This window comes from Sorex araneus, chromosome 3, assembly GCF_027595985.1.
Source record: "Sorex araneus isolate mSorAra2 chromosome 3, mSorAra2.pri, whole genome shotgun sequence".
Taxonomy (NCBI): domain Eukaryota; kingdom Metazoa; phylum Chordata; class Mammalia; order Eulipotyphla; family Soricidae; genus Sorex; species Sorex araneus.
Window position 1 is genome coordinate 79,372,935 of NC_073304.1, and position 18,511 is coordinate 79,391,445.

At 40.3% G+C, this 18,511-nt stretch overlaps 1 protein-coding gene across 1 annotated transcript in view; it reads left to right on the forward strand.

Annotated features, from left to right (window-relative positions):
• Window positions 1-2,687: 2,687 nt before the first annotated feature.
• Window positions 2,688-18,511, forward strand: part of FMN1 (formin 1) — a 475,774-nt gene continuing 459,950 nt past the window's right edge. The window contains exons 1-2 of the mRNA XM_055132734.1: window positions 2,688-2,775; window positions 3,284-3,417. The gene's annotated coding sequence lies outside the window, so the exon portion shown is untranslated. The remainder of the gene's footprint in view (window positions 2,776-3,283; window positions 3,418-18,511) is intronic.

Here is an 18,511-nt window from a genome sequence, read left to right on the forward strand (position 1 = left end):
CTACCCGCTGTGCTATAGCTCCAGCCCCAACAATAAGGTATTTTAAAAATGTTCCCTGGGACCAGAAAGATAGTACAGCAAGCAAGGTACTTGCCTTGCACTCGGCCAATCCAGGTTTGATCCCCAGCATCTCATACGGTCCCCTGAGCACCATCAAGAGGGATCCCTGAGCACAGAGCCAAGAGTAAGCCCTGAGCACAGCCAAGGATGGTCCAAAAACCAAACAAACCAAAAATGTTTCCTGAAGTTACTCCACTGGGCAATATAAAATACATCTCCTTTTCACTCAGAAGTATGTGTGCAGCTAATTTACATGTTAATAATGCCTAAACAATTGTGAACAACTTTATGGGGAAAAAAACTCAAAAAAGGAAAAAGAAACAATGCTAGAGCAAGGCTTTAGTTTCTCATACTATTTTCTTTTTCAGGACTAAATTCTTATGGCCATGATAATATCACATTGGTTTACCTTTTAAAAAAAAATCTAGCTAGATTCAAGTCTTAACAAATTTACATCCATCCCTTCAATATCAAATCACAGCTCCCATCTACAAGCAAAGCTAACTTGCAATCGCTTTTAACACTTCTCAGAGGTCACACTTCACTCTTGGTGGTGCATCTGAAGCTACTGTTTCAAGGATCGGTAATGTGGTAGTTGCCTGGTTCCTCTAAGAGTTTTAGATTAAAAAAAAAGCTTCAGAAACTGGGAGTTGTGTTAGTTAGTTGTATTAGTGTTCCTTGTTCTTGTCATTGATAACAAGGAGCAATAAACAGAAGTACTGATCTAGTAGACTAAACAAATTATGTGACCAGAGAACAGTCACTTGATCTCTCTGGGCCCCCAGGCTTCTTATGTAAAGTGGAATGTAGACAAGTAGATAGGAGACTGGAAGGAGAAAAGTGTTTATCAGTGTTTTGTTATTATCATGACTAAGAACTAATCACAGTTCCCTCAATTTACTGACTCTGGGAGGGGCCATCACTTTAATATGTGTCAATTTTTCATGTTTCTTCATTGAAAACCAAATCTGTTCAGGAAACAATTATTAGTATAGATTGTATTTACCAGTAAGCAGCACTGTAGCACTGTCGTCTAGTTGTTCATCTATTTGCTTGAGCGGGCACCAGTAACATCTCCATTGTGAGACTTGTTACTGTTTTTGGCATATCGAATACATGAACTGGCGGGATACTCTCAGTAGCTTGCCTGGCTCTCAGAGAGGGAAGGAGGAATCGAACCCAGGTAGGTTGTGTGCAAGGCAAATGCCCTACCCGCTGTGCTATTGCTCATTAAAGACAATACTCTCTATGACCTATTTGGAACAGATATCAATGTCACCCAAATCACAGATCAAAGCACTCAGTAAAGTCAAATCTTCTTATGAAAGACTTGTAAATACTTTGTTCCAGCAATGATTTGACACTTAGTTGAGGGGTACAATAGTTTACGGAAGAATCAAGGTGTACATTGATCCACCAGCAACTTGATCCTGAATTCTGAAAGCAGGTGAGATCATGACATCAGACTCAGCCATTCTCCCTTTCCGGGATAGCCAAGCCTCCAGCTCATGCTTTTTTTTTTTTTTTCAAATATGTACAGATTTCTTTCTTTTTAAAAAATTTTATTGAATTACCGTGAGATAGTTACAAGCTTTCATGTTTGGGTTACAATCACACAATGATCAAACACCCATTCCTCCACCAGTGCACATTCCCCACCACCAATATCCCCGTTATACCCCCCTTTTCCATTTTCCCATCCTCCCTCTGCTTAATGCCCAAAAGGAGAGAGAGAGAGAGAGAGAGAGAGAGAGAGAGAGAGAGAGAGAGAGAGAGAGAGAGAGAGAGAGAGAGAGAGAGAGAGAGAGAGAGAGAATAGGGAATATTGTCTATCTCATGTTTTCATGTTTTACACCCAAAGTCTTGTAGCGCTTGAGTTACATTCCTTCATCTGTCATGGGTTCTGATTAAAAACAAACACACTGGGGCTGGACTAACAGTGCAGTGGGTAGGGCGTTTACCTTGCACGTGGCCAACCCGGGTTCGATTCCCAGCATCGCCAGGAGTAATTCCTGAGTGCATCCCTGGGTGTGATTGCAAAAGAAAAAGAAAACACATACACAATCCAAGAATGAGTTGGAACTAATGTTGGGGGTATGGAGAAGCCTCAAAGAAAGATTTGGATTTTCCGGTGAATTCCATTTCTTGCATTTTAGCTGCGCGGGGAGTAAGGGGGCTGACTAGACCACCAGAGTCACACGGATCTCGAGGTGCAGGAATCTCTTAGGAAGGCTGGCGACAATCTTTGCCCGCAGGGCTTTGAGCGTGCGCCGTGAGAGGTGCCTGGGGGCAGGGAACGTGGGGGCACGGAGCTGGGATAGGCTGCTGCAAGGTCTGTCCACTTGAGACTCAGACTCGCGACCACCGCCTCCAACCCCGCAGAGCGCCAACTCCGCATTACCCAATAACGTCACCGTCCCCGCGGCACCAATGTTGATTGGAGGCCGGGGCCTCTCTTCCCACCCTTCCATCCCCGCGCCTTCGGCGCCGCTGCACATTTCCATTGGCCATTCTCCCTGTCTATCAGTCTAAAGCTCTCCTCCCCTAAACAGCCCGTCAAGCAGGCGCGTGCTGGGGAGGCGGGGCCTCGAGTTTAGGGGCGGGGAGTGGGCGGGGTTGAGACTGAGGCCGGCGCCGCGGCCGCTTCGGGCTCAGGCTTTGGACTCGAGAGCAGCATCCTCACTGCAGCCGCTTAAAGCTGCTGCACCTGGTCAGGTAAAGGGAGCCTTATCGGTCCTTGCTGGCACTCTGCCCCGCCTCTTCCCGACCAAAGGCTCCACCTCCCAGGGCTTCAGTGCGCTGAGAAGGAGGCATCAAATTTGTTTTGCCCCGCTCCCTTCTCTTCCTCCCTTTCTGCGTCTGTTCCTCCAGGTCCCCAAACCCAGGTTCTGAAGTGCGTTAGTGAGGCCTCCCAGGTCACCCTAACGCTCTTCACCACGGAACAGTCGTTAACTCTCAGGTCCCAGCCCTGTTGACCTGCCAGTGCAGTCTCATTCCCAGCTTGGCACAAAAAGGGTGGATTGGTTGGAAGGGCGGCCAGGAAGGTGTTGGTGGCGGGAGGGGGGTGGGGGGTGGAGGATGCAGCGTTTTATTTTGAAGCTGTACATGTTTCATTCAGAGGGGGAATACCACAGTGTGGTTAGTTTGGGATCAGAAGCTCTTCATGACAATGGTTACAGTGACTAGATGGGTATCCTTTGCTGTTCTGTGCTTTTATTTATAGGTGATACCATTATCGTTTTCTTCTTTCTTCATCATCATCATCATCATCACCAACATCATCATACGGACAGCCACCATCATTTCTCTTCTATCAGAGCGCTTCAAGTTTTGCAAAGGCAGATTCTGTTCAGGCATGTAAGTGCTGACTCCCTAACCACCCAACCCCCCACCCAAGAGCAAGCAATGCCTTTGCCCTCTGATATCATAACCAAGTCAGCCCTTAATTCAAGGACAAGGAAATCAGGGAGCAGGGTGCAAATTGGAGGAGTTTCTTTATTCCTATTTGTAGTTGAGAATGCCAGAGAAATCCTTTTGTTTTTCATTCTGCTTACTGACTCCTGGAGAGCCTAAATTGGCACTCACACTTTCCTGGTGGACTGAATGCAGAGTTTAGGACTTCTGGAATTTGGGTGCTCAGGTATGGAGAAGTGAATGTCCAAACCCCAGCTCTTACAGGAACCAAGTCAAGTAACTTGGCACCTGACTCTTTTTTATGTGATTCCAGTTGTACAAAGAAAGATCCATGTTTTCATATGGGGTATGTGTCATATGTATGTGCTTTCCTGGGGAAATTTAAGTTCCTGGGAGGGATAATTTTGATATACTCTCTATAGCATGTAACACCTTATGGTCACACCATTGGGATTCATTGAATTACAGACTTTTTGAACCCTTTTAGAAGGGAAAACAATACAGCTTAGATTTGCATATCAGATTAGCTGTCATTGTGGAAGATACTGTGTTTAAAGTGTTGTAAGTGAAAAATGTCCCAGGTCTTGTTGGTCAGAGATAAATGGACCTTTCCTCTACTTTTTTCTCAATTGTATGTATAGCCTAGTAACGAGGCTAATGGATAAACTGCTGGAAACAATGAACAATGGCTTTATTGAAGGAAATAGAGGATAACATTCATAAACCTATATCTTTTGGGGTTAAAATCTTAGATGATTTTGTCAGGTCTGCTAATCCTCTTGAATTTGTTTCTTTTCTATAAAATAGAAATAGTATTATCTTCCTCATAGGGGAAGTTGTATGGATTAAATGAGACAATATGGTTAAATGCTAGCCTGGCAAGCTACCGAGACTATCCCACCCACATGGCAGAGCCTGGCAAGCTACCATGGTGTATTTGATATGCCCAAAACAGTAACAACAGGTCTCACAATGGAGACGTTACTGGTGCCCGCTCAAGCAAATCGATGAGCAACGGGATGACAGTGCTACAGTGCTACAGTTCCAACACAGCAAGTGGGTAGTAAATGATAGCTGCTAATAATAGAAGCCAACAAGGAGAATGAAGGCCTTTGTTTAGGATGTCCCTAAAATATGCAAAATTTCCCACTTTTTTTCCATCCTTTGATGTGGTAGATGGTTGTCTCTTAAATAGGGGAGTTTTGCAGAAGGGTGGTGTTGGTTGAACCTGTGTTTTGACAGACTTGTCTCTCATCAGCCTGAATAAATGCTTAGCATATTCTCAGGTTTGATACCTTAAAGACTTGCACCCTTAGAGCAAGTTTCAGGCCTCTGGTCCTCCCTTCAGGCTGCTCCTTTCACCCTTAGTGTTCAGTGCTGTGAATTGCTAGTTGTGCTTTTTGCAGAATCGCTGGTGAAAACACTTGCTTTTGCATAGCAGAAACAAAACTGTTTTTCTTTAAAAGTTCCTGAGAGTTGAAGAACTAACTTCTCGGCATGGAAGAGCTTGTGTTCTATAACTTATTCTCTAAAAATAGTATGTTTCTGGGGTGGAGTGATAGTATAGCTGGGCATTTGACTTATATTCAAGCCACAGCAGTGAATATCTATGTGGTTAGTTTTCTCAGAAAGGTTAACATTTTTTTCTTTTTGCTTTAGGTAATACTTTGAAATTATAGTATATTGTAATTATATTGATTTTATTTATAGCATATTGTAATTATAAATTATTTCTGTGATAAGGGCTAGAAACACATTGGAAAGAATTCTAAGCAAAAAATAAGTATTTTGGGGGGTTAACAATAATGCCATGACCAGATTCTAATATCTTGGTGAGAAAACTGGTCTCCCCAGCCCTGTCCTGGGATTCAGATACATTTATGGGTGCCAGTTTGGTTTTTGTCTCTTTATTACAACCCCTTTCAGATCATTTCTGATCATCTTGGCCTTGGTTTTATTATTTTCTACCACAAACTTCTTTTCTCAAGGTCTTCTAACTATAGATTCATATTCATGTAGCTTCATAACTGAAGGTCCTTGCTTTTCTAGCTCCAAAGTGATTCTCTAGGAAGAATTGTGATTGAGTACTTCTCAGTCACATGATTAAGTCCACCTTGAATAAGTGTTTTGGCCAGAGGAATGGTTCACATAGGTTTGATCAACTTCTGGGGTGGGCCTGGTCTTTTCCCCTCCTCTGAGCATAAAATTGGAGGAGGCAGTCACGAAGGAAGAGGAGGAAGGGGAGAAGGGAGCAAACTGGAACTCAATGTGATGCTAATACATGTCTTTGATAGAGGATTTCAAAATGCTTCTCCCTGAATTGTGCTTGTTATTCCAGGCATTGTGTTGTCAATGATCTTACTTTTTCAATGGTTTAATTATTAAAACTCTACTTTTACATTTGTGAACATTCACCAAAGATATTAAATAATTTATAGTGCTTCCAGTGTGCATGGATCATATTTGGGGGTTACTTGTAATATCTTGTTGGGACTTAGTTTTAACAGGAGCTATTATTTTTAGAGGCACATCATCTCTGTCTTTAAAGCTAAGCTTTATTTCCAGCAGGTCCCAGCCTGTGTGTTGACAGAGTCACAGCCATTAATCTGATTTACTTGATCTTGCAGAGATGCTAAACCATGGGAATTGTATCCTTGTGGAGCAAATATGAGCTTGCACCAACAGGCTGGCCTTGTGAGGGAATTGAAACACCCCTATGTTTAGTGTCTGTGCAGAGGTGCTGACAGAGCAGACATCTTCTGTATGCTCTGTAATGCAATAATTACTGAAGTGGGCTGGTAGAAAAGAAGCCAGCAAACCTCCTATAACTTTGTCAAACTATAAAAGTGAGGGTCTGGGAAACGGACCTTTCCCTTCTACTTAGGTTTCTTATGTTTTCTTGCTAGGATGTAAAACATGTTCTGAGTAATCGATATCTCTTTATTTCTTTTTAGACTTCGATTCTATCATGGGATAGAATATATATGGGTTGGGGGGGTGGGAAAATAATTGGTCTTCCTTTTAAGCCAGTTACCCACCTCATCACCTTCTTGAAATGACCAAATGTCTCTCATTCATCCCTGTAGACTATAAGACTTTTGTTCTTAAAAACCAGCACAACTATTTCCTTGCCTTAGTCAAAGTGTGATTTGATTAAAACTTAATCAAAATTTTTTTGCAAAATTCTTTATTTTTCTTTATTGGAGCAAGATTCCTGGCTGCCTACAGAGGTGTGTTTACTAAACAGAGGCCTGAACAAAGCACCTCCTACCTATGAGACTCCTTTGTGTTGCACTTGCCTATCAGTGAAATAATTCCATTGATTTGAGTTTCATACATCAAGAAGCTTTGATTTTTGACTAGTTAATTCATCTCTGAAAAAGTGGCATTTTACTTAGTTTCTATATTTTACAGCATTTAAAAGCCTATCTGCATTAGGTAAATTCTTCTATTTACTCACTTTGCATTTTGTCTTGTTTATTCAATTTTGTATTATTAGGGATGTCTCTTCTTTCTATAAAGGGTCATTGATCTGTCCACTAAACACTGTTTTTTCATTGTGGTCCTTTAACCCAAAAGCTACTGGAGGGAATATTTTTGGAGCTATATTAGACTTTGTATTTTAACAAGTATAAAATTAAATCTATTGGCACACTCACCATGCTTACACATAGGAGTTTAAGACATGAGTAACTCCAAGATTAGTTAGAGTGTGGACTTAAGTATCACATTAGTCTGAAGGAAAAGGAGTTTGGGTTTCTAGTTGGAGAGGCAAGTTGTAGAAAGGTGAGGAGAAATGTATGGTAAATTAAGGTTGTTTGGTAAGGTTTGTTATGTAGATTTTAAACTCTGACTTCTCTATGAGTTATTAAGAATTATTAATGAGTTAGTACAGCGGGTAGGGCATTTGCCTTGCAAGTGGCCGACCTGGGTTCAATTCCTTCGTCCCTCTCGGAGAGCCTGGCAAGCTACTGAGACTAACCTGCCCGCAAGGCAGAGCCTGGCAAGCTACCCGTGGTGTATTCAATATGCCAAAAACAGTAACAACAAGTCTCACAATGGAGACATTACTGGTGCCTGCTTGAGCAAATTGTTGAGCAACGGGACGACAGTGCTACAGTGCTAATAAGAATTCTGTGGGGCTGGAGCAATAGTACAGTGGGTAGGGCATTTGTCTTGCGTGCAGCCAACCCGGGTTTGATTCCCAGCATCCCATATGGTCTCTTGAGCAATGCCAGGAGTAATTCCTGAGTGCAGAGCCAGGAGTAACCGTGAGCATCGCTGGGTGTGACCCAAAAAGAAAAAAAAAAAAGAATTCTGTGATATGGGAGAAAGAAACATGTTGCAAATATGCAAATACAGTTTTTTTTTATAAATGTAAATTTTCATTACAAAGGGAAAATGTGTGCAGTTTGAGAGCTTTTCCTGCATCTGCTGTTCCTCAAAGGCTGGTTGCTTAAAATAATTCATATGCCAAAGAGACATTTTTTTTTTTTGTAGCATACTCTTATAACTTTCATTCTCCCCTTTGAAACTTCCTCTTCTTTGCTCAGGAAATTCTTCATATCAAATTGTGTACTGGCAGGACTGGAGCAATACTACAGTGAACAAGGCACTTGCCTTGCATGATGCCAATCAGTTGGATCCTTGGCACCTCATTTGTCCCCTGAGCCCCACTAGGAGTGATCCCTGAGAGTAGAGCCAGGAGTAAACCCTGAGCACTACTGGGTGTGACTCAAAACAAACAAATAAAAAAGTTGTACTGGCAATTTAACAGATTGGGTTTAAAGCTTATAAAATTTGCAGTGGGGGAGGGGCAATAAAACCCTTAGTTGATACTGCACTGTAGCACTGTCATCCTATTGTTTATCGATTTGCTCAAGTGGACACCAGTAAAGTCTCTATTGTGAGACTTGTTTTTACTATTTTGGGCGTATCGAATACTACACAGGTAGCTTGCCAGGCTCTGCCATATGGGTGGAATACTCTCGGTAGCTTGCCGGGCTCTCATACAAAGATAACAATTTAAAACAAGACTATTTAGTACACATTGCCCCACCCAGTCAATTAGTATGTTAGTCCTAAGAATTGCTTGGTCCAGTTAAGCATTGTGTCTTATTTTAGAAGGCAGTGATTTGGGTGGGAATAGGGTACCCTCCCTAAGTCAGGCTTCTAGATTGTGTGAGCAACCAGGCATTTAATTAGGGTCATTTCTATGGAAACGGAAGAGAAAGTTTATGGTATGAAAAGGCACTCAGCTGAGAAGATATTTGGTCATGGGCCTAAAGCATTCTTAGATGGCAGAATGAAAATAGTAACAACTCCAGGAATTATTTGATTTTCAGTTTGATGTCTGCAGTAAGGTATGTATGGGGTGTTCCAGTGAGCTTTCTGTGTGTTCTGTATTACAAAAGGGATTGTAATACAACAAAAGCAGCACTTTTTTGTCTGTTTTGTTATTTGTTTGGTGGCCACATCTGGTGGTGCTCAGGGTTTACTCCTGGCTCTGTGCTCAGAGATCATTCCTAGCAGGACTCAGAAGTCATATGTGGCTTTGGGGACAAAACCCCAGTTCGCAGCTTTTAGGTTAAGTGCTATACCCACTGTATTATCTCTTTGACCCTTAGGCAGGATGTTTTTAATATTTAGGTTGTTTGTCAAGATCTGGGCCTGAATAGCCATGTTGCATTTTGGGAAAGGGTTGGTTGGGAAGAAGAGACAAGGTTTGTGACATGCCTCTGGACCCCAAAGTCACCATCCAGTTAAAAAAAATTTTAAACTCAGCTGTATCACCGTATTTAAAATTCTAGTATTCTTGGAGACATCTCATACTCTACATTATTGATGTACCAAGAGTGGCATACCACATTTGATGGGGTATAAAGTAGAAGGCAACCAATCTTGGGGAAAAAATATGTATAATTCATACATATGTATAACATACATAGCACTGTAGCACTGTCGTCCAGTTGTTCAGCAATTTCATCGAGCGGATACCAGTAACGTCTCCATTGTGAGACTTGTTGTTATTGTTTTTGGCATATCTAATACGCTACGGGTAGCTTGCCAGGCTCTGCCATGCAAGCATGGTTACTCTCGGTAGCTTGCCGGGCTCTCCAAGAGGGATGGAAAACTCGAACCTGGGTTGACTGTGTGCAAGGCAAACGCCCTACCCACTGTGCTATCAAACTGGTATAATATACATACATACATACATACATATATATATATATATATATATATATATATACACACACACACACACACACATATATATGCCCACAAGGCTCAACCTTCTTTTTTTGGGGGGGGTAGTCAAACCTGGCGAAACTCAGGGATTACTCCTGGCTCTGTGCTCAGGAATCCTCCTGGCAATGCTCACGAGACCACATGGGATGCCAGGGATGTCTACATGCAAGGCAAATACTCCCCACTGCCCACTCCAGTCCAATGTTCAATCTTTAACAATCTGTTAGTGATCTCTTATACAAGGGCTTAGTGGCTCCAGGGTAAAATATAATAGTCTTTACACATTTTCCTCTAAGGAAATTTTTTTGGATAGTTTTTAACTGATTATTCATAACAAGCAATACAAAATAAATTATTTAGGTCCTGCTTTGGAGGCATGATTTGAGGGGGTCAGGGTGGAAATATTCTAAAAATGGTGGTGGGAAGGTGTAATGGTGGTGGGATTGGTGTTGGAATATTAAATATACTAAGTTATTGTGAACAACTTTTTATAAAAAAAAAGAAAATATAAGGTTACCAAAGTAGTGCAGAAATCATCATTATGTTACTACTGTTATAGTACTGGTACTAATGTGCCACTAGAAAGGCTTAAGTGTGTGGCTTCTTCACTTTCACTGAACTAAATGTTGGTTTGTTGCACGTTCAGAAACATTTTACTGTTGCCACATTCCATTGCGTATCCCCATATTCAGCTCCATGATGCATGTAGTTTAAGAACCGGGGCCCTCATATGCTCATGCATCAATATTTGTGAAAGAGGCACAGAAAACATGAGAGTAACCGAAGATCTCTGTTTAGAAACCCATCACATGCAGCAGTGTATAGGTGCTCAAACTTAGTCAGTGGTTGCCCCAACTCTTACTCATGTGAATATCTGTCTACACTCATCCAGACTTGGATGCTTTCTCCAGTGATTTCTTATAAAAACATGAAAGGGAAAATTTCTGAGGTAGATGGAGAACTTGTCTATTTATTAAGAAAAGTGTACCCTAGTGATCCACTTACTGATAATTAAGGAAATTGATTCCTAAAACTTCAAGGTGGTACAAATGTACTTGCCATGATGACATCATCTTCTGTGGAAGAGACCAAACTTACTATACAGCATTTTCGGTGCTCCCCAAAGTGGGTGATTCTGTCTTCTAAGGGGCACTAGAATGAGCCAGGGCCTGGGGTTAGGTGGGGTGCCAGGGCCTGGGGTAATCTGATCCAATTATGGGGCGCTTTCTGTTTGTTTTCTTAAAGAAGATAGATTTCTGGGAGGGGATGACTAATTTTTGTTTTTTCAAAAAGGGGGCCATGGGAATTCTCGCTGTAGATGATATTTGTACTATCTCTTCCTCCCCAAAAACCTTTCTTAGGGTCTTGCTTTTGTGTTAAAAATAAACCTTTTTTGACATTTGTGTTTTGTTGAGCTTGCTCAGCTAGAACACGGAAATATTTTATTTGGGAATGACATTCAATGTGATGCCTTTAGCAGTCTTTCTCCTGTGGGCAACTATTGTTATGTTAAATGTATTCATTTCCCTGGGGAAGTAAATAAAATGTGTCACTGTTCCCATAGGGTGCTTTACTAAATTGATTCACTGATTATAAATCCATCCCTCTGGCCTTGGCCATGATAATACTAATAAATCCAATTCCCCACCATTATACCACAAAATCCACATAATTTGTTGATGTCTTATTCAGAGAAGAATGGGCTGAGTCTATTCCAATAGCAGGAAGTGAACATAGATTCTGTTTCTCCCAGTGTTTATCCTGAGCTTAATACAAGAGATCTGAGTTCTTTCTTTTGGTGACCCACTGTGTAGTAGAATGATCTTTACAGTAGTATGTGATGCTATATCCTACTCTAGATGAACAAATGAGAGCTCTGAATGGTTAGTGACTTTCTTGTAGGATATATATACAAAAGGAATCTAGGCAGAGTTTGCTCTACCTGCAGGGTTTGCATTCCACGTTATCTGTGACCTTGTAAACCACAGAAAACCTTCCTGACTTTAAAATTTGTTCAACTTTCAAAGCAGGATAATCCATAACTATCATGGCAGTGCTCTTGATGTGCAGTATTTTGGGTATCAAGTGAAAAGCAAGATTTGCTTTTTTTAGGTATCAAAATGATGATCCTTTCTCTTCTTTAGATAAAGACAGCCACTTTGCAAAATTTCTAAGCCTAGCTCAGATTTGGAAAGCTTGCAGATAATTTTTTTGAAGTCCACAGGTTTGTACAAAATAGAATTAATCTACAGACTTGGCACCCATCCTATTTTCCAGTGTCTTTTCTTATCCAAGTCCATTTCACTTTAGTATATTCAGGCCTCTACCTATAGCAGGCAGACTGAGCTTCCTTTTTTTCTAATTCAAAATTTTTTTAGAAATAGAAGCCAATAATCTCTTTTCTTTTGGTCTGTGGGCCACACCCAGAGATGCTCGGGACTTATTCCTAGATCTGTGCTTGGGATGTAGAGATTGAATCTGGTTGGCTTTATGCAAGGCAAGGACCCTCCCTACTGTGCTATCTGTTCAGCCCCCAGACTGAAGTCTGACCCCCATTTCTTCTGTAATGTAACTCCCAAATAAATATAAATATGACATATCACAAAAAGGATGTATTGTCCTTTTATTTATATTAATTTTTAGTGATTTCTTTCAAGTTCTGAAAATATAGGTTCATTCTCTTGTTTTTATGAAGAATCAAAACAAAATACCCTTGCATCACGAGGAAAACTGACAGACTGAAAAAAAATTTACTTTCTCATGTTATTTCTTATATTATAATTCTTGTACCCAAATGATTCACTAGGTAGTTTATAGGGAATTATTCTATTTGTATAATAGAGAAAACTGAGATGAGGAGAAATAAATGACTTGACCAAGGTCACTCACTGTTAGTGGCACGGCCAAGAATAGATCCAGGTCACCCGATGCCTTGGGTTTTGTTCATTGAATCATGCAACTTCTCTCCAGGAAGCAAGAGCTGTGCCAACTGAAAATTGAAAGGACTGTCAAGTCAGAATCAGAGTTTGGGACTTGGTCTCTTTGTTTGTTTACATCTTTGGTTAGTGCATATTAATAGCTGCAAAACTGCAGCTAACGCTAACTTTAGAATCTTAACACAGAATCTGTTAGGAAAACTAAAATTCTGTTTGTATCCATAGTTGTTTTACTTAGATATTTGCACCTAGATATTTGTAAGATAGTAACTCATATTCAGGGTTCTTACCTAAGTAATAAAACAAAAAAATTTAACAAAACTCTGACTCCATAATCACCAATTAGGCAAGGGGAAAAGATCAAAGAAGAGATTAAGACTTCAAAGCAGTTGTCTAAGAAGCTGTGTTCAAACCATATCTAAAATAGAAGAAACAAGGGGCTGGAGTGATAATATAGTGGGTAAGGCATTTGCCTTGCATGTAAGCCATCCAGGTTTGATCCTGGCAATGGGCTCCCATGCACTGCCGGGAGCAATTCCTGAATGCAGAGCCAGGAGTAATGTCTGAGCCTTGCTTGGTATGGCCCCAAAAACAAGAAAAAGAAAGAAAAAAATGAAAAGAAACATACAAAAAAAAAGTATAGTTGAAATGACATCTGCACTTGTATGTTCATTGCAACATTGCTTACAATAGCCAGAATCTGGAAAATCTCGAGCGCTCAGGAACAGATGACTGGTTAAAGAAACTTTCGTACATCTACACAATGGAATACTATGCAGCTGTTAGAAAAGATGAAGTCATGAACTTTGCATAGAACTGGATCAACAGGGAAAGTTATCATGCTAAGTGAAATGAGTCAGAAAGAGAGAGACATAGAAAGATTGCATTCATCTGTGGAATATAAAGTAACAGAATGGGAGACTAACACCCAAGGATAGTAGAGATAAGTACAGGAGGTTTGCTCCACTGCTTGGAAGCTGGCCCCACATGCTGAGGGAAAAGGCAGCTCAGATAGAGAAGAGAACACCAAGTAAAGTGTGGTTGGAGGACCTGCTTAGGATGGGAGATTCAAGCTGAAAGTAGACTATAGATTGAACACGATGGCCACTCGATACCTCTATTGCAAACCACAATACCCAAAAGGAGAGAGAGAACAAAAGGGAATTTTGGGCTGGAGCGATAGCACATCGGGTAGGATGTTTGCCTCGCATGTGGCCAACCCAGGTTCAAATCCCAGCATCCCATATGATCCCCTGAGCACCGCCAGAAGTAATTCCTGAGTGCAGAGCCAGGAGTAACCCCTGTGCATCGCCAGGTATGACCCAAAAAGAAAAAAAAAAAGGAATGCCCTGCCACAGAGGCAGGTGTGTGTGTGGGGAGGGATGGAGTGGGGGGATTGGAGGGATACTGGGATCATTGGTGGAGAATGGGCACTGGTGGAGAGATGGGTACTTGAGCATTGTATGACTGAAACACAAGCACAAAAATATGTAAATCCATAACTGTACCCTCATGGTGATTCACTAATAAAAAAAAATCTAAAAAAGAAAAAAAGAAACATAGAAGATGGGGAAAAAGCTTATACCCCCAAACTACATAGAGTGATATAGACCCAGCAAAATACTGTCTGGAAAAACAAAGTCATAAGTAGGAAGAGCATTGAAAGAATTGCTAAGCCAATTTTTATGAAAGGGCTTTTGACATTGCAATCAGTACGTAAAGTACAGATCCTGCTACTTTTACAAGTTAGGGTCAAATTCTCAGTGAGAGAGGAAACAGAACTCCTCAATTCTCATTGTGCCCCTGTCTTTTCCACTCAAGTGTAGCAGATGGGGATTTCTATCTATGAAGACAGGCTCATAAAAAGTATGTCATCTCTTCATCTTTTTATAAATCGTGCTCATTGCTATTCCTTGTCTCTTCCTTCTGGGATGGTGGAAGAATTACCTGCTCTCTTTATAGGGTCACCCATCCCTCAACATTGTATCAAGACTCCAGGGATCCCTCGAGACATGTGTCAAGTGCAAGTCTCAATGCAGGCCACATTTGCTGTCCACATGGCTCTTACCTGAGGTTGTCCATGTCATTCTGGACCCACAGAAATTTTTTTACTGGGACATTCCTTCTGGTACCTTCTGTCTAGATATATCTGACACAGCTCTGTGTCTTTTGCCCACCACCCACCCACCCCCATCAGCCATCGGAGGGGACACGATTCCCTCATCCTCTAACATCAAATAAATGTTCCTATTCTCCCCAGATCCTTAGGAAGATATCCTTCTATTTTTCTTCATGTCCATATTCATTATTCATGTCATCAAGTATGATTTATTTCTACATCCTTAGAGAAAGTCCCTGAGTTCCTTTAAGAGTTTATAATTTATGAGGACTAATCCAGAAATATTTTCAAGATATTTTCTTTTCTGTTTCTACATATGTCTGCTGATTCAGTGAACTCTACCTGCCTTTTGGGGGAGTCAAGTGAAAATGAGAAAATATAAAAAGAAACATTAGTTAATATCTCTAAATATTACCATGGGAGGGGGCAGTTGGCCCATACCAGCAAAGCCCAGCACTTATTCCTGGTTCTGTGCTCAGGAGTGACACTGGTGATGCTTAGGCGACTATACGTGGTGCCAGGGATTTGAACCAGGGTCAGTGCTGCAACTGCATGCAAGACAAGAGCCTTCCCTCCCACCTCCCTAACTCACAAACATTACTTTAATATTTTTTTGAGGTCTGTAATTATTTTGGTTTTCAGTTTTGTTCCCATTCATTTTCCTTTCTGGGTTCCCAGTAGGCAAGACCAAATCTCTGGTCAGGGCCAATTACATCAAGATTAGTCACATTAACACATTGGGGCTAGATGTATTTTCTTTTCCAACAATTAGAGTTTAGAGTTGAAGGATTGCAGCAACTGAGAATCAGCCTGTAAAATCACAGTTAAAGAGGAGCTCCATGTTGATGGCTGTGAGCCTTGCCTCAGAGACCACCCGGGGGCTCTGCTTCCTATTCTTTCTGCTCCTGGATCTTCTACTCTTCCTTTGATTTCATGAAATTGTCCATGCTTTGTCTTAAATTGAATATAATTTTCTTTTGTGACATTTGCTCAAATCAGTTTCACTAGCTTGCAACCTAAAGTAATTTAAGAATGAACTTCAAAATTGCAAAGGCAGAAGAAGAGGGGCTGGAGCGATAGCACAGCGGGTAGGGCGTTTGCCTTGCACGTGGCCGACCCGGGTTCGATCCCTGGCATCCCATATGGTCCCCCAAGCACTGCCAGGAGCAATTCCTGAGTGCAAAGCCAGGAGTGACCCCTGAGCATTGATGGGTGTGACCCAAAAAGCAAAAAAAAAAAAAAAAGGCAGAAGAAGAGCATAGTAAAGAGAAAACTGAAATTCAAGACAAGAAAGATAGTTAAGATACAATCTGGGCATTTAAGATGTGTTCATCTAACAATTTTAAAGTGACCTTTGCAAGAATTGTGATTCTAGAAAATTTCTGTCATTTAAAAAAAAATTTAGGTTGTTGGACTGATTTGTAGAGGGCTGTTAATAGACGAGAGAATAATCAGATGATATGGAGGGTTTTTAAGTCTGGAAGAGACTTGAGTGGTTTATTCTGGATGAAATATATCTAAGGAGAGAGGACCATTTTTCAAGTGTTTAAATGACTAGATTTGTATTTAATCATTATGGCTTTGGAAATAAGAACAGACACCAATGGAAACCTATCAATGACAAGAGATTAGCCATTAATATATTTCAGAATAAGTGATATTTTTTGAGCCTTATGGCTCTCAAGAATGCCATGAGATTTCCTTGCGGGGGAGAGAGTACTTTGTTCTGAAAGAATTTGAGGTGAGACCAGATGGTCTTTCACTATTGTGGAGGAGGGAATGAAAGGAGATGAGTTAGAATGCATAATTTCTACGTTTGTTTGAAATCTAAGATTCAAATATTTTCCCCCTGAAAATGATTAACCCTTAGACTAGAAAATTGCCAACCACATTTCAGTAGAATTCAGTAAGAATTAGATCATTTCATAGCTATAGTTTAATGAAGATGTTCTTCCTTTTTTTATTAAAAAAAAAAAAACACTCCAGTACAAACTTGTATGGAGAAAGGTATTTCTTTTTTTTATTATTATTTCTTTTTTTTTGTATTTCTTTTTTTTTTTTCCTTTTTGAGTCACACCCGGTGATGCACAGGGATTACTCCTGGCTCATGTACTCAGAAATTACTCCTGGCAGTGCATGGGGGACCATATGGGATGCTGGGAATCGAACCTGGGTCAGCTTCGTGCAAGGCAAACGCCTTCCCTGCTGTGCTATTGCTCCAGCCCCGAAAAAGGTATTTCTAAGAAGAGAAACAGGCACTAATTTTTCTAGACTCTAAGTAGAAATAATGATGCTGAAAAACTTCAGTTTGAATTAAAAGCAATATGTAATCATAAAAACTCAAGAATAACTATGGGTTGTGCCTTGTGGCACTGGGTTGTTGGGATGGGGGTTCAGCAATCAGAGCCATCCACACTCATCTGAATTGGGGGTGGCTGAGCAAGCTGGGTCAGGGATTCAATACAGAATCGAATGTGCATATACTCAACTACGTTGTGCCCTCCTGAATTATTTTAAGAAATAAATCAGAATCCCAACTTTTCTTCAAAACCAAACACGTAGTTAGAGTTTTTATCCACAGTGCTTTAAAACATCATCATATAAACTTGTTTCTTTAACACCTATTAATGATTACGTATCATAGATGATTAGTCTTAAAGAGACTGTAAGGACCGGATTATTCTGGTTTGTCTCTTACCACAGTAAGCAGATGTTGACATTCGATAATCATGTCTTAAGCAAGAAGGGACGAGGAAAACCATTTAGTTAGAAATCTTGGTCTTAAAAGACTCCTTCAAATGTAGTCTAATATCATGAAGCTTTTTATAATCTTTTCCTCTGTGTAAAAACCTTAAAACCTGTAAGCATATTTACTGTATTTAATACACTGCACTTAAAAACAATCTTTTAAATGATCCATGCTTTTCTACTTTGCAATTGTGTTCTTGAATCATTTTAAAGATATCATTTGTAAGTTAAAAAAAAAGATACTTTATATCTTTTGTAGACTATTTTAGAATCATAATCACGAATGTCAAATATAGCATGAATCCTCTAAAAATCATTTTTGGAACTGTGAAAATACCAAAAGATGCTAAGAAGATAATAACAATGACCCATATTCTCACTAAGGAGAATGAGCTATACTTAGCATACTTAATCTTTTTACTTTTAAGCAGACACTTAAAAAATAACATGTTTATTGTCAAGCATTTGAATTTGAAGAATTTGAAGGAAGTTACAAAGGGAATTATTTAAAAAGTCATCTCAAATGGTACAATTCTTATTGTTAACCTAGGAGAATATTATTTTTAACATCTCTCTTTTTGAAGGAGATACCTAGATACAGACTTATAGCTATCTATATATAGATGTATCTACATATCATCAAGCTGAATGTTTAAATAAACCCTTATTAAAATATAAGGAGATGTTATTTATAGCACAGTGTACTTTTTTTAATTGAATCACTGTGAGATATAGTTACAAAGCTTTCATGTTTAAGTTTCACTCACACAGTGATTGTGGGGTTCCCTCCTGAGGGCATCATCCTATCCCGCAGGGAGGACCCTTTGTGGAACACCCATCCCTCCACCAGTGCACATTCTCCACCACCAATGTCCCCAGTATACCCACCCTCTTTCCAACCCTCTTCCTGCCTCTATGGCAGACAATTTCCCCCATACTCTCTCTCTAGTTTGGGGCATTATTGTTTGCAATATAAACAGTGCAC